We start from the raw sequence: 12,766 nt of genomic DNA, 5'->3' as shown, positions 1-12,766 counted from the left end.
TGAAGTGGATCCCCCAAGGTCACACAGCTAGAAGATTCCCAGAACCAGGCCCGGAGGTCAAGGCTGATTTTGAAATCAGTGAGGGTCTATCCCTTCCCCTAGCCTGTGGCTCTGGGTTGAGAACATAATATCAACAAAGTACCAATTTCTAGAATTCAACTCATTTTTTTTAAAAATGTTATTCCAACTTGCATCTTACCTAAGAAAAGTGATCTAAAGTATGTATGTAGTTCAAATACAAAGTAGTTTTAATTTTGTAAAGTTTATGAAATAAAGTACCCTGGGTGCATGCCCCGCAAACGAGATTAGATTTACACAGAACCAAGAGACAGGAGCTGGGAGACCCTCTCTTATTACGTGACCTCTGGCAAGTCAATTCCTCACTCGGAGTTTATTCTCAGTTGTTACCACAGGGTGGGATCAGACATTCTCCGGAGTCTCCTTACTCAAAGAAAAATGCTATAATCAATTATCTCCAGGCATTAGGCCAACATTTTCACAATCTCCCAATAACCCATTCTGTAAGCATAAGGGGGAGACAAAGGCATCGGGGGTTCACTTGAAGGAGGCTAGAGTGATGTCCCTCCAGGCAGCCTCTGGATTTGAGCATCCGGCCAAAGAGATCTGGGGGATTGGGCAAGGCGGGTTGGGTGCAGCTGAGTCCCTGCAGGCACCCATGAGCCGGGACATGTCATAAACCTCTCAGATGCAGATGCAAGCGACCTGTTCTTCCCCACCCATCACTCTGCAAGGACTCTGACCTTGGACAACATCTCTCTCTTCATCTTCAGAAAGTGGTAAGTAAGGTGATTATGAGCCATTGACATAATAATAATGAGCTTGGAATGGAGTGCCACAGGCAGCAGTAAGGGAAGCCAGGTGGCAAATCTTCACCCAGACTCCTCTGGGCAGCGGGTGACGGTCCTCTGCACACATCCTCTGCAGATCCACCTGGCTGAGAGGGGCAGAAAGGAAGCAGGCCGGGAGCTGGGCTGCTGGGAATTTCCAAACCAGAGCCTGTGCACCGGGAAGGAAGCGTTTGACAGAACTTCTCAGGGGTTTGCTCTGAATAGTAATGAGTGGCATGCCGAAGTCAGGATTTGTATTTCTTATTTTTCAAAAGCCATATTGATGGGAGCGAGCTCACAATACAAACAGTGGTGATTGCAATCACTTGCCGTTCCCATGGCAACAGACCAGATTACAAGGGCAAACAACGGAGCTGAAACTCTCTTCAGATTACTCTTCCGATTTTAATTGCCAGGCATCACGCTAACACATGGAGTCCCCGGCTCACTGTTTAACAGAATGAAAACCTCTCCTCAGTAACTGACTGGGGACCCTCCAGGCCAACCACCCTGGCCCTCACTACTCCCATCCAGGGCATAAAGCCCAACAAAAGTCATCTGGTTGGGGCTTCCCTGGTGGCGCAGAGGTTGAGAATCTGCCTGCTAATGCAGGGGACACGGGTTCAAGCCCTGGTCTGGGAGGATCCCACATGCCGCAGAGCAACTAGGCCCGTGAGCCTCAACTACCGAGCCTGCACGTCTGGAGCCTGTGCTCCGCAACAAGAGAGGCCGTGATAGTGAGAGGCCCGCGCACTGCGATGAAGAGTGGCCCCCGCCTGCCACAGCTAGAGAAAGCCCTCGCACAGAAACGAAGAACCAACACAGTAAAAATAAATTAATTAATTAATAAACTCCTACCCCCAACATCTAAAAAGAAAAGTCATCTGGTAGCTTCTTGATTACCTCCAGTGATGGGGAGCTCATTCCACCACTGGCTGGATATGGTGCCCTTTATTGGGCACCCTCTTAGCAGCCAAAGGCCTGGGCTCAGGCCATTGAAACAAGTATGAAAACAACAGTCGACAATAGCATCAATTTTAATCAAAGCCAACATTACACACTGTGCTCATCACTCCTTATTTGTGACCCCCTCTAATCCTCACAGCGGTCTGCAATGAGCATTATTATCATTCCTACTTTGTGGATAAGGAGACTATGGCTTGGGGAGATGAAGGCCAAGGTCACACAGCTAGAAGTAGCAAAGCCAAGACTGAAACTCAGACCCATCTGACCCCAGAGACCATGCCTTTGCCCCCACTGTGCCCCGGAAGGAAGGAATCAGCTGGATTTGGAGACAGTTGCCTGGTAGGGGTAGGCAGGGCTGAGAAAGTGAGGACTCAGGGACAGCTGGGGTAGAAGGCACCAGCCCCACTTGCACTGCCAAGATGCTGTCTCTGAGCCCCAGGCGCCCCCTGAGAGAGGAACACGGTCGTGGGGCTGCGGGCTCAGCCGTCTCTCTGGCTGTGGTGTCGTGACTGTTGCATTCTTTGGGGTTTGGTCTGTGGTTTCCAGGGCTCTATCTTTGCCTGTCTCCAGCTTCCTTCTCCCCTGGCCCTGTGTTCCCTCCTCACACAGCTGGCCAGCATTTGATCGGCCTGGTTCAAAGCAATCTCTGCAGGCCCAGGGAGAAGCAGATTTTTGGGGAAAAAAACAACACTGAAATAAAACCATAATGAATTCACAAAGAAAATGACAATTAAATAAGCCACCCCGGGGCATCTGGTGTTGAGCCAGATAAACAAGGTCTATTCCCAAACTCAGGCATTCCATCATTGATTTACCTCTCAACTGTTTATTGTGTACCTACTATGTGCCGGGCACTGCTCGAGGTGCTGGAGATTCAAAAGGGTTGAGACCTAGGTCATCCAGAGAGAGATCAGGGTGGGGAGAGCTGGCAGGCATGGCCACAAACCACAGAGAGCAAGGTAAAAAGAGACAAATGCGGGCTTCCCTTGTGGCGCAGTGGTTAAGAATCTGCCTGCCAATGCAGGGGACACGGGTTCGAGCCCTGGTCCGGGAAGATCCCACATGCCGTGGAGCAATTAAGCCCGTGCACCACAACTACTGAGCCTGCGCTCTAGGGCCCACGAGTCACAACTACTGAAGCCCGCATGCCGCAACTACTGAAGCCCACGCGCCTAGAGCCCGTGCTCCACAACAAGAGGAGCCGTTGCAACGAGAAGCCCGCACACCGCAACGAAGAGTAGCCCCCGCTCGCCACAACTAGAGAAAGCCAGTGCGCAGCAACAAAGACCCAACACAGCCAAAAATAAATAAATAAAATTAATTAATTAACTAAAAGAGAGAAACGCTACAAGATTGGCATGGGCTATTGCCACTGATGCTGAGAAAGAAGAGATGCTGCTCTCCTGGAAGACCCTGGAAGGCCTCTTGGAGGAGAGGGTCTTTTCAGTCATTCATTCGCTCCATCATTGAAGCAATGTTTCCTGGGTCCCCAAAGACCCTCTGCTAGGGTCTGGGGATAAGAGGATGGGCACTAGACCCATCCCTGAAGATGGAACCAGAGTTTAGCAAAAAAGAAGACAGCAGATGATTAAACTATCAAAAAGTACCCCGAAGGATGAAAAGAGGGCTCTAGGAATGAGTAAAACATTACACTGCTCAGGTGAAGCTTCCTAAAGGGAGTGACATTTGGGCTGAGGTCAGAATGATGAGTGGGCACTAGAAGGATGGGGTGAAGGAGGCTGATCAGTGGGGCCTCAGCTAGAAACACATGGTCCTCTCACTGGAACAATGCAGCAGCCTGTGATGAGAGCACCCATTTACAAAAGTGTGGGCAGGGTTAAGGGAAATCAAGAGGTAGAGAGAGAGTGGTACCCAGGGCTGGTAACAGTGAGAGGCCTATCTCTGGACCTGAAGGGGAGGAAACAGTCACCAGCATCTGGAGAGAGTAACTGCAGAGAGGGCTTCATGATAGGACCTGCCACCTTCAGCCACGACACAACCAACCCCCTGACCTCACTCTTGTCCTACATTTGATCTCCTGCCAAGGCCTCCCACTGGCCAAACCCAAGCACAAGCCAGAAAGCAAGGGATCCTCTTGATTTGGTCCCTGTGGTCAACCTCCGAGGGCACGGAGAGAACTAGACGAGGGCCAGAGTGGATCCAAAGGGACAACGGGAACATCTTATCTTTTAAAAGAATCACTCCAAACGCTGTGTTGAAATAGATTGTCAGAGAACAACGGTGGAAGCAGAGAGACCAATTACGGGGCATACTGTAAGAATCTGACTGGGAGGAGCTAAAGGTGGCTCGGACAGGACGCTGGCAGACAGAGGTGGTGAGAAACAGATTCTGTGTGTATTTTGCAGGCACAGGTGACAGAATTTGCTGAGATTGGATGTGGAGTATGAGAGACAGAGGAGCATCAGAAGGGGTCCAAAGTTCTTAGCCTGAGCTATCAGAAGGATGGAGTGTCTGCTCACCAGGACAGGGGAGAATACAGGTGAATGTAGGGGGAAGGGAGCGGAGGAGGAAAGATAAGAGGTTGTGTTTTAGACACATTAAGGTTGAGAGTTTATTGGACGTCCAAGTGGAGATGTTGAGAAAGTGACTGGATATAGAGGTCTGAAGTTCAAGGTAGAGGTCTGGGCTAGGGACAGGAATGTGACAGTCATCAGTATATTCCTGATGGTCAAAGCCATGGGGACCAGATGAGATTCAACAAAATACAATGAAAGCAAAAAGCCAATCAAGGACGTGAAAGGAAGCATCATCGGGTCATAACTCTGGCTTGGCAGTGAAAACATTTATACAGTCATAATAATACAAACACAAAGCACTGACTTAGCCAAAATTGTGATTTAACTGTGTTGGGAAGCTGGAAGAAGTAAAGAAAGAGCTGGCAAGTGGGATCTACAAGCGCTTAAGCCTCGGATTCCTAATAGGACAAAGATAACGTCTGAAATCTAGAAATTCAGACTTGATCATAAAAGGTATCCCTGGTCCAGAGTAGTCTGGGAATTGCCCTAAAAGGAGTGCCATTCGCCCTCCCCACAGCAGCCCTGTTCAGACGCTTGTCTGGCCAGAGCCTGGGGAAGGAAGGGCAGGAGAGCTCCAACTGAATGAACGGCACATTTCTGGAAAAGGGACTGCGTATGCCCAGTAATCACTCAACAAAGGCAGCTTTCAGCATCCGTGTCAAGATGCTGTGTTTGTTCAATAACCTGATACCACTGTTGGACACGTAGCTTAAGTAATTAAACTGGAATGAAGGTTTGAGTAGGCGTGATTGCCAGGAAGTTCATTCCTGAAAGCAGCACAGTTTCCGCCCACCCCCACCCCCACAGCTGGTAATTTGGTGCCTTTTTCAATGCTTGAGCCAACAAACAATGGGAGGAGGGGGGACTTCAGAACTATCTGATACAAAACGTTATTATGAACTGGACTCTCATGAAGATGAAAGGATGATGTGTGGTTTCAGGTTTTATTATTTTAAACCATTTGTTGGATGATTCTTTTTTCCCTTGGAAGACAGGAGGCTGTGACTCAGTAAGCCCACAGCTATAATGAACAAGCGACAGATAACTCAATTCCTTCAGATCTGTCTTCCAGCTTCACGTGTCTCTTTAGATCGTTTGTGTTTTATTTAGTAATTTCACTTTTTCTTTACTCAAAACCAGGGTGGGTGTTTCTTTCCTGAGAAGATTTTAATGCAGCAGCTGAAGGTTGCAGGAAAAAAAAAACAAAAAAAAAAACAACCCACTGGTGAAAGATGCTGCATTAAAGTAAGATTGAAGCCAAAATTGAAAATTGAGAGCTAATCTTTGCTTATCTTTCGAATGGAAGTATTTTTAAATTGGCAATTTTAAAAAGAATAGGGCTTCCCTGGTGGCGCAGTGGTTGAGAATCCGCCTGCCAGTGCAGGGGACACGGGTTTGAGCCCTGGTCCAGGAAGATGCCACAGAGTAACTAAGCCCGTGCGCCACCACTACTGAGCCTACACTCTAGAGCCCGCTACCCACAACTACCGAGCCCTCACACCACAACTACTGAAGCCCGCATGCCTAGAGCTCATTCTCTGCAACAAGAGAAGCCACAGCAATGAGAAGCCCGTGCACCGCAACAAAGAGTAGACCCCACTCACTGCAACTAGAGACAGCCTGCACGTAGCAACGAAGACCCAATGCAGCCAAAAAATAATAAATAAATAAATAAAATAAAAAAGAATAAAATTGGTTGGAATACTACAGTGCAAGTTGGGCAGTATCATTATAATTCTAATTAGATGCATTCCCCTGTTTGAGATTTACTCACAGAACCATCTCAGTTTTAGCGGGAAGAAATCCTTACTGACAAATCTGATTATGACCGTGGAATTTTACTTGCCTTGTGGTGGGCTACAACGACAAGCCCCATAAAATGTGGACTTGGAGACGAAGACATAGTCATCCTTCCTTGCTAGTGACTTGAACTCTTGTGCTCAGAACACAATGGAATTTACTGAGAGATATTAAGTATCTGTGCTTTCTGTTTCTTTATTTCAAAGATAACTAGGAATTAATTTTTCACAATATTGAGGAACCATCTGGATTTGCAGCTAGAGGCAGTGTTATCAGCTCTCCCATAACTTCATCTCCATCCTAGGAGAATGGGTCCTCCATTTGGAATTTTACTGGCTTTGCTGATCCCATTCTTGGCAGTGTGGGTAGGGATAGATGGATTCCCCAGAAAGTGTCAGTACTGAATAGTTTGAAAGTCAGGAATCTCATACCTAATGGGTAAAATATTTTACAGAAGGCAACTGAGAAGCGGAAGGCCAAGGATAAAGAAAGAGAAAGGAAGGATGTGAGGAAAAGGCAAAGAGACGGCAAGTGAGGAGAAGCATCCTGGTTACATGGTCCACGAAGCATGCGGCTTCAGTGACACCTGGGCACCATCATTCGGCAGATAGGAAGGCGATCATGCAAGGGTTTTAGGTGCCAAGCTCAGAAGCGGTGTGCATCACCTCCACCCCCATTCCGCTGGCCAGAGCTCAGGCGCATGGACCCATCTAACTGCAGGCGGAACTGGGAAGCAGGCCAGTCGTGTGTCCAGGGATAGAAGGAAAAGGCTTTGGTGACCACCCATCTGGTCTGTCACAAGACTCCTTCTATCATAGTTCTAGGCTCTCAAGACGCTTCTAACTCTCCCCAGGAATAACCAAGTTACTCATCCTGAATGATGGGGGCTCCTCACGAAGGGAAGAAAGCAGTTAAGTGGCACTCTGATGATCCCCGGCTCTAAATCCCCAGCTAACCGGCCGATCCCACGCCAGCAGCCTTCCTGGGAAGCTGGCTTCTGCACACCGCCAGAAATCGGTTCCCACTGAGGGCAGCTGTTCTTAAATTAACCAAAACAAGGCACAGAGGGGAAGGAGCATTTGGAGAGACAGCTGATGGCTTCACTGAATCAGAGGAAGCCTCTCTGCTGCCGCTACCCCATTGCCAAGCTTCCCCTCCAGGTGGGCCAAAGAATGTTTTTCATGTTCCTTCCTCACATCTGAACTCAGGGCCATTGACAAGCCCCGGACAGAGATGAGGCCTTCTGATGCCAGCCCCAGGAGCTGACAGGGCAGCCGTGAGGGGCCAGCCAGAGATGCAAAGTCCCAGGAAAGGAAAAGGCATTTCTAAGAGACACATGCAACGCAGTCAGCAGGATGAATACAAAGTTTTGAGATTGGTGTCACTCTTCTTCCGAAGAATTCCCCAAAGGGGTTCTGAAAAGTAGCTGTGAAAGAACTGAAGATTCAGTGCTGGCCGTCTGCAATATTTATTACAAAAAAGGGATGTCCGTGAAAGGCTGCACCATTCACATTGGCACAAAACATGCAGCAGTCTCCCCGAGGCCGGGTATCCCTCACTACCACACTGGCAGGAGCTGTCAGGGCTACAGGATGGCTGTGAAAATTCACTGTCACCTAGAGCCAGGCAGTGGGGGTCCTGCCAAAATACAGAGGGCACCTGAACAAAGGGCTTTCTGAAGGCAAACGTAAGGCTGGGACTGCTAGGGTGCGGCCGCAGTGCGTGTAGGGGTGACCCTGAGGTGACAGCATGCAGAGTGATCGTAATAATAAAAGCAGCCGACATGGTCACTCACTGTCATGGCCAACGAGTACATTTCTAAGTAATTCAGAATGCGCATTAACAAATTCAGGCCTCCCAACTACCGTATAAGGTAGCCACAATCATAACCTCCATTGTACAAGTGAGGAAACTACGGCTCAGAGAGGTTAAGTAACTTGCACAACATCACACAGCTGGTAAATGGTCACACCGGGTTAGGAATCCAAGCCTGTCCAATTCCAGAGCCCTTGCTCTTAACCGTCATTCTATGCTGACCTCTGATGTGGCCCTGGAGATAGCGGGACGGGTGTCACTGAGACGATCTCTGAAGGACCCCAGGGAATCATTACGGCAAGTGGACAGTAGTCATGGTCAGCTTTACTTGGACAACCAAACTGAGAGCAGCAAGGTCCCAATGTTCCAATGCAAGGGGACAGCCAAGAGGACCACCGAGGAACAGTCACTTGTATTTTATGAAAATCACTACCATGTCAGCAGTCAGAGAGTGAAAGCCTAATGGATGGAAAAATTCCAGTCCAGGCTATAAGAGTCAGTGACAGCAGGAGGGAGAGCTCTGCTCTGGGGTCAGAGTTAGTTCCGGTTCAAATCCCAGCTCTGCCGTGACCTACCCATGCAACCTTGGACAAGTCACATAACCCCCCTCCAGCCCCCAAATTCCTCAAAGATAAAATGGGCCTTTGGGGAGGAAGGGGGAGAGTGAAAAATCCACCTCAAAGATTGTTGGAAAGACTACATTAACTGGGTAGGTATAACAGCCAAGCTTCAGCAGGAATCTGAATAGCAGGGGTCCAATAGCACCGTCGCTTTGGTAATTCGAGGAAAGTTTTGAAAGGGGACTTTATAAAAGCGAGGGCAGGATACAGTGAAACCACGTGTAACAGTGCAGTGCCCCAGACCAGGAAGAGCCACGCCCCATTAGTACTCTAGGAAGCAGGGGAGGGTGTGGTGACCAGAACTCTGACACAAAGTATGGTCAGCAGAATAACAGTCCCCCAAAGATGTCCAGGTCCTAATAAATCCCAAAGCCTGGGAATGAGTTACCCTACACGGAAAAAGGGGACTTTGCAAATGTGATCTTGAGGTGGGGAGAATGATCCAGAGTGATTGGGGTGGGCCCAGTGTAATCACAAAGGTCCTTATAAGAGAGAGAAGAGAATCGGAGAAGATGTGATGATGGAAGCAGGGATGGAGGGCTGTGGAGCCACGAGCCAAGGAAGGCAGGCAGGCGGAGAAGCCGGAAGACGGAAGGAAGGAATTCTGCCCCCAGAGCTTCTGGAAGGAACACAACCCTGCTGACACCTTGCCTTTAGTTCCCTGAGACTCATTTCAGACTTCTGACCTCGAGAACTGTAAGATTTGTGTCGTTTTAAGCCACCAGATGTGTGGCGATTTCCTACAGCAGCCGTGGGCCACTAATACAGTGGGGGATGGGTGCAGAGGCCGTGGGCGACTAATACAGTGGGGGATGAGTGCAGAGGGCTGCCCTGAAGAAGGTGTGACCTTTAATCAGCCAGGCCAGGAGATCCCCGCAGAAAGCAGAGGAAACAAAACCCTGACCTCACTCTCCTCTGGAGAAGAAGTTGCCAAGAACCCAACTGAAGCCAGAGGGAGCCACGTCCATACAGATCAGCTTCTGGGGTGGAGCGCAGGCAGCAGAGGTGGGGACAGACCGGAAAAGACAGAGAGGTTCTCCGGCGCCACAGGGAGACCTGGAGAAAATCGATGTCGGCTCACACACTGTACAAGAGGCGGGGCCGCGCGTGAGTCCTGAGATAGAGCAGGACGCCCGCAGTGCGGTGGGAAAATGAGACTCACCCTTAACCCTCAGATCAGAACCCCAGCAAGACAGACTCGGACCTGGGGCATGGAGGTTGGAAATCATTCCAGAGCTTCCTGCGGGGGGTGGGGGGGGTGGGGGGGATGCCTTGAATGATCTAATAGGAGCCAGTCTGCAGAGGCGATCAACTCAGAGGCCACCACCCCTCCTCCTGTCTTAACCACCAATCCCAGCCCTGGCTATGCACCCCACACACACCACCCCCTTCAAGGATGAGATTGTGCTGGATGGAGAAGAAAGCCCAGGGTCCCAGGCATTGGCTGCCCCTCCCAGCTTGGCTCTGGCCAACTGCTACTGCCCATAGTACCAGCTGGGGACATGCTCAGGCCCTGCCCTCAGAAACTAACATTCACAGGCCAACTTAGCTGAAACATGCAGCCTGGCCCTAGCCAAGAAGGCAACTGTGCAGATTAAGAAAAGCTACACTTTCCTTAAGACATTTTCCTGCCATCTACTGGGGATCTCCAATAACTGCACATAGCCAAGATGACAGTGAGGAAAACAGGGGCCCCCTGGAATTGTGCAATGCACAACCTGCACAACTGTAAGTGGCAGCCCCTCAGCCTGTCATAGAGCCCTCCCAGCCCCCACCGAAACTACCATCGGTGCCCCCGGCCAAAACCTCCCGGAACACGCCTCTAGATGAAGGCACTGGGCTGTGCACTGTTGCAGTGAGAGAACACAGGGGAGAATATACTGTTGGGTCATGTTTCTATGAAGCTCAAGAATGGGTAAAATGAATTTACAGTGTCCAGGGTCAGAACAGGAGGGGGTGTATATTCACTGTCAATACAGTAGCCACTATGCCCTGTGATGACTGAGCACCTGGAGTTCAGCTGGTCTGAACTGGGACGTGCTGGAAGCATCAACTATACTTCAAAGACTTAGTGTGAGAATCAGAGTGCAAAGTGTCTCATGAATGGTAATATGATAACATTCTTGACAGACTGGGTTAAAATTAACGCCACCTATTTCCTTTTTCATTTTTTTTAAGATGGCTACTAGAAAATCCTAAGCTGACCGGTACTATCTTCCTATTGGACAGAGCTACCCTCACCCCTTCCTGCCTGCGCCCAGAGGGGAAGGGAAGCCTGTGCCTCGGACTCAAGGTCACTCTGCAGCAGACCTCAGTGAACTGGGCATTTGTCTGCCGGCTGATCCCATCCAACTCTTCCTTTAGGAGGGTCTAGTTAAGGCGTTTTGACAGCTTCTGCAGAAGGTCTGACTTATTATTAGGGTGCATGGGTGTTGCACACGGGGAATCAGATCTTAAAAATTCTCTCTTCTTCCTCCTTTTTGCTCCCTCTTCCTCTCCCTCTTATCTTCCTACTCTTCCTTTCTCCCCCTCTCTCTCCTCTCTACACATCTGTCTCATGCCTCTCTCCCTCACCAACTTGCTTCCCTACTTCTCAGGCCACAAGGGGGGCAACAGGCTGCCAACTGGTCCCCAGTTATACTGCTTACCTGTAACCACCTGGAGAGAGATCCCTCTGCCTCTGTCTCTGGGTGTCTCTCTCCTAACTCATCAAGGAGCTGGCAGTCTGGTTGTGGTCGCAGCCCGCCCTGGGCAACCAGCTCTGCAGAACGTAGGTCTCCGTCCTTCCTTCCTAATGCAGGCTGGGGAGGTGAGACCCACGGGCAGCCCCAGCTGGGGGCTGGGATAGCTGAGCCTGTCAGCCAGGAGGCAGGCAAACCAGGGGCCTCGTAAGACATTCAGAAGAACAGAGCGTGGGTGGAGGTTTAAAAAGGGGCGGGGGGGGGATCCCATCATGCCATCAAAGAGTAGAGAAAAAAAAAATTGGTGACACAGAAGGAAAATGCTGGCATGCAAATAGAGCCACAGATTGTAAGTGGACTGGTGGAGAAAATGCTGGCCACACATTTCATCCCAGCCCTGGATCTGTCATCAACTCACTGTTGTGACTTTGGACGTGTCCCTTCTCATCTCTGGCCCTCAGTTTCTCCATCTGCAAAATAAGCTGTTGGATACTTTCTGAGGGTCCTCACACATGTAGGAATCAAGACGTGTTTTTCATAAAGAAATGGACTATGCTGGGTCATGACCAGCAGGTATTTCTGAACCCGTGGTATGGGGCAGGCATTATTCTAGCTACGGGGGCCGTGGCAGAGAACAAAGCGGAAGAAATTCTCTGCCCTCCAGAGACTGTCACACTAAAAGCTTCCAGCCTCAAGACTGCTGAGGAGAGACAAATGCTCCATTACATCTTCAAATGATATTTTTATTGGAGGCAGGAGGAAAGGCGAGATTCTTCGTTCGTCGGATTCTCACGCTAATGAGAATACCTGAAGTAACGGAGCCATTGTAATTAGGCCAGGAACTCTGCACACGTGAAATGGCCATACAGAAGCATGGGGCCGTACCTAACCTGTCCTTGAAAGCCCTGAGAGGGGAGGGATGGGGGAGAAGGCTGTGCGGGGGGGTGGGGCAGCCTCCCCAAAAACAGCAGGTACTTGGAGGCCGCCACGGTGGTCCCTCATTCACAGGCCGATCAATCAAGGTGAAGTTCAAGACAGAGTCTCTGGTACAAGACATGGGAAACCCAGGGAGGAGGAGGGAAAAGCAGGCAACCAGAGGGTGGCTATCCGAGGACTCAAACCTGGGCTGCCTGGCCGTCATCACGCAGACGGTGGTCGCGGGGAAGCTAGGGCTCCAGCACTTTCCATGAAGCATCTATTATTCAGGGGAAATCAGGAGCCAGGGAAGGCCCAGGTGGCCCCTCACTCCCCAGCTCTCTCTACTCTCACCTGCTGCCTGGACCCCCTAGGAGCAATAGCCTTACAGGAAATTAAAAGAAAGGCCAGCCCCGCTCTTTAGTTTGGGTTATCCTCACCACTGCCACTTACTGAGTCCAGCTGTGTGACCCGGGCAAGCAGCATCCTCCCCAGAACTGAGGCTCATCTGCCAAGTGGCACCTACACTGCCCAACGTGACGCAAGGGAAAAGGCACTCAAAAAGGGGCGCTGATTCGTCCCCG

The 12,766-nt window shown here is 50.1% G+C and overlaps 1 long non-coding RNA gene across 1 annotated transcript in view; it reads right to left on the bottom strand.

Annotated features, from left to right (window-relative positions):
• Positions 1-11,481, bottom strand: part of LOC125962103 (uncharacterized) — a 159,381-nt gene extending 147,900 nt beyond the window's left edge. Inside the window, exon 1 of the long non-coding RNA XR_007473513.1 lies at positions 11,235-11,481. This is a non-coding gene — a long non-coding RNA (uncharacterized LOC125962103). The remainder of the gene's footprint in view (positions 1-11,234) is intronic.
• Positions 11,482-12,766: the final 1,285 nt, after the last annotated feature.

This window comes from Orcinus orca, chromosome 19, assembly GCF_937001465.1.
Source record: "Orcinus orca chromosome 19, mOrcOrc1.1, whole genome shotgun sequence".
In the NCBI taxonomy this organism is placed as follows: domain Eukaryota; kingdom Metazoa; phylum Chordata; class Mammalia; order Artiodactyla; family Delphinidae; genus Orcinus; species Orcinus orca.
Note: the sequence above shows the minus strand (reverse complement) of the source record. Positions and strands in the feature narration are given on the sequence as shown.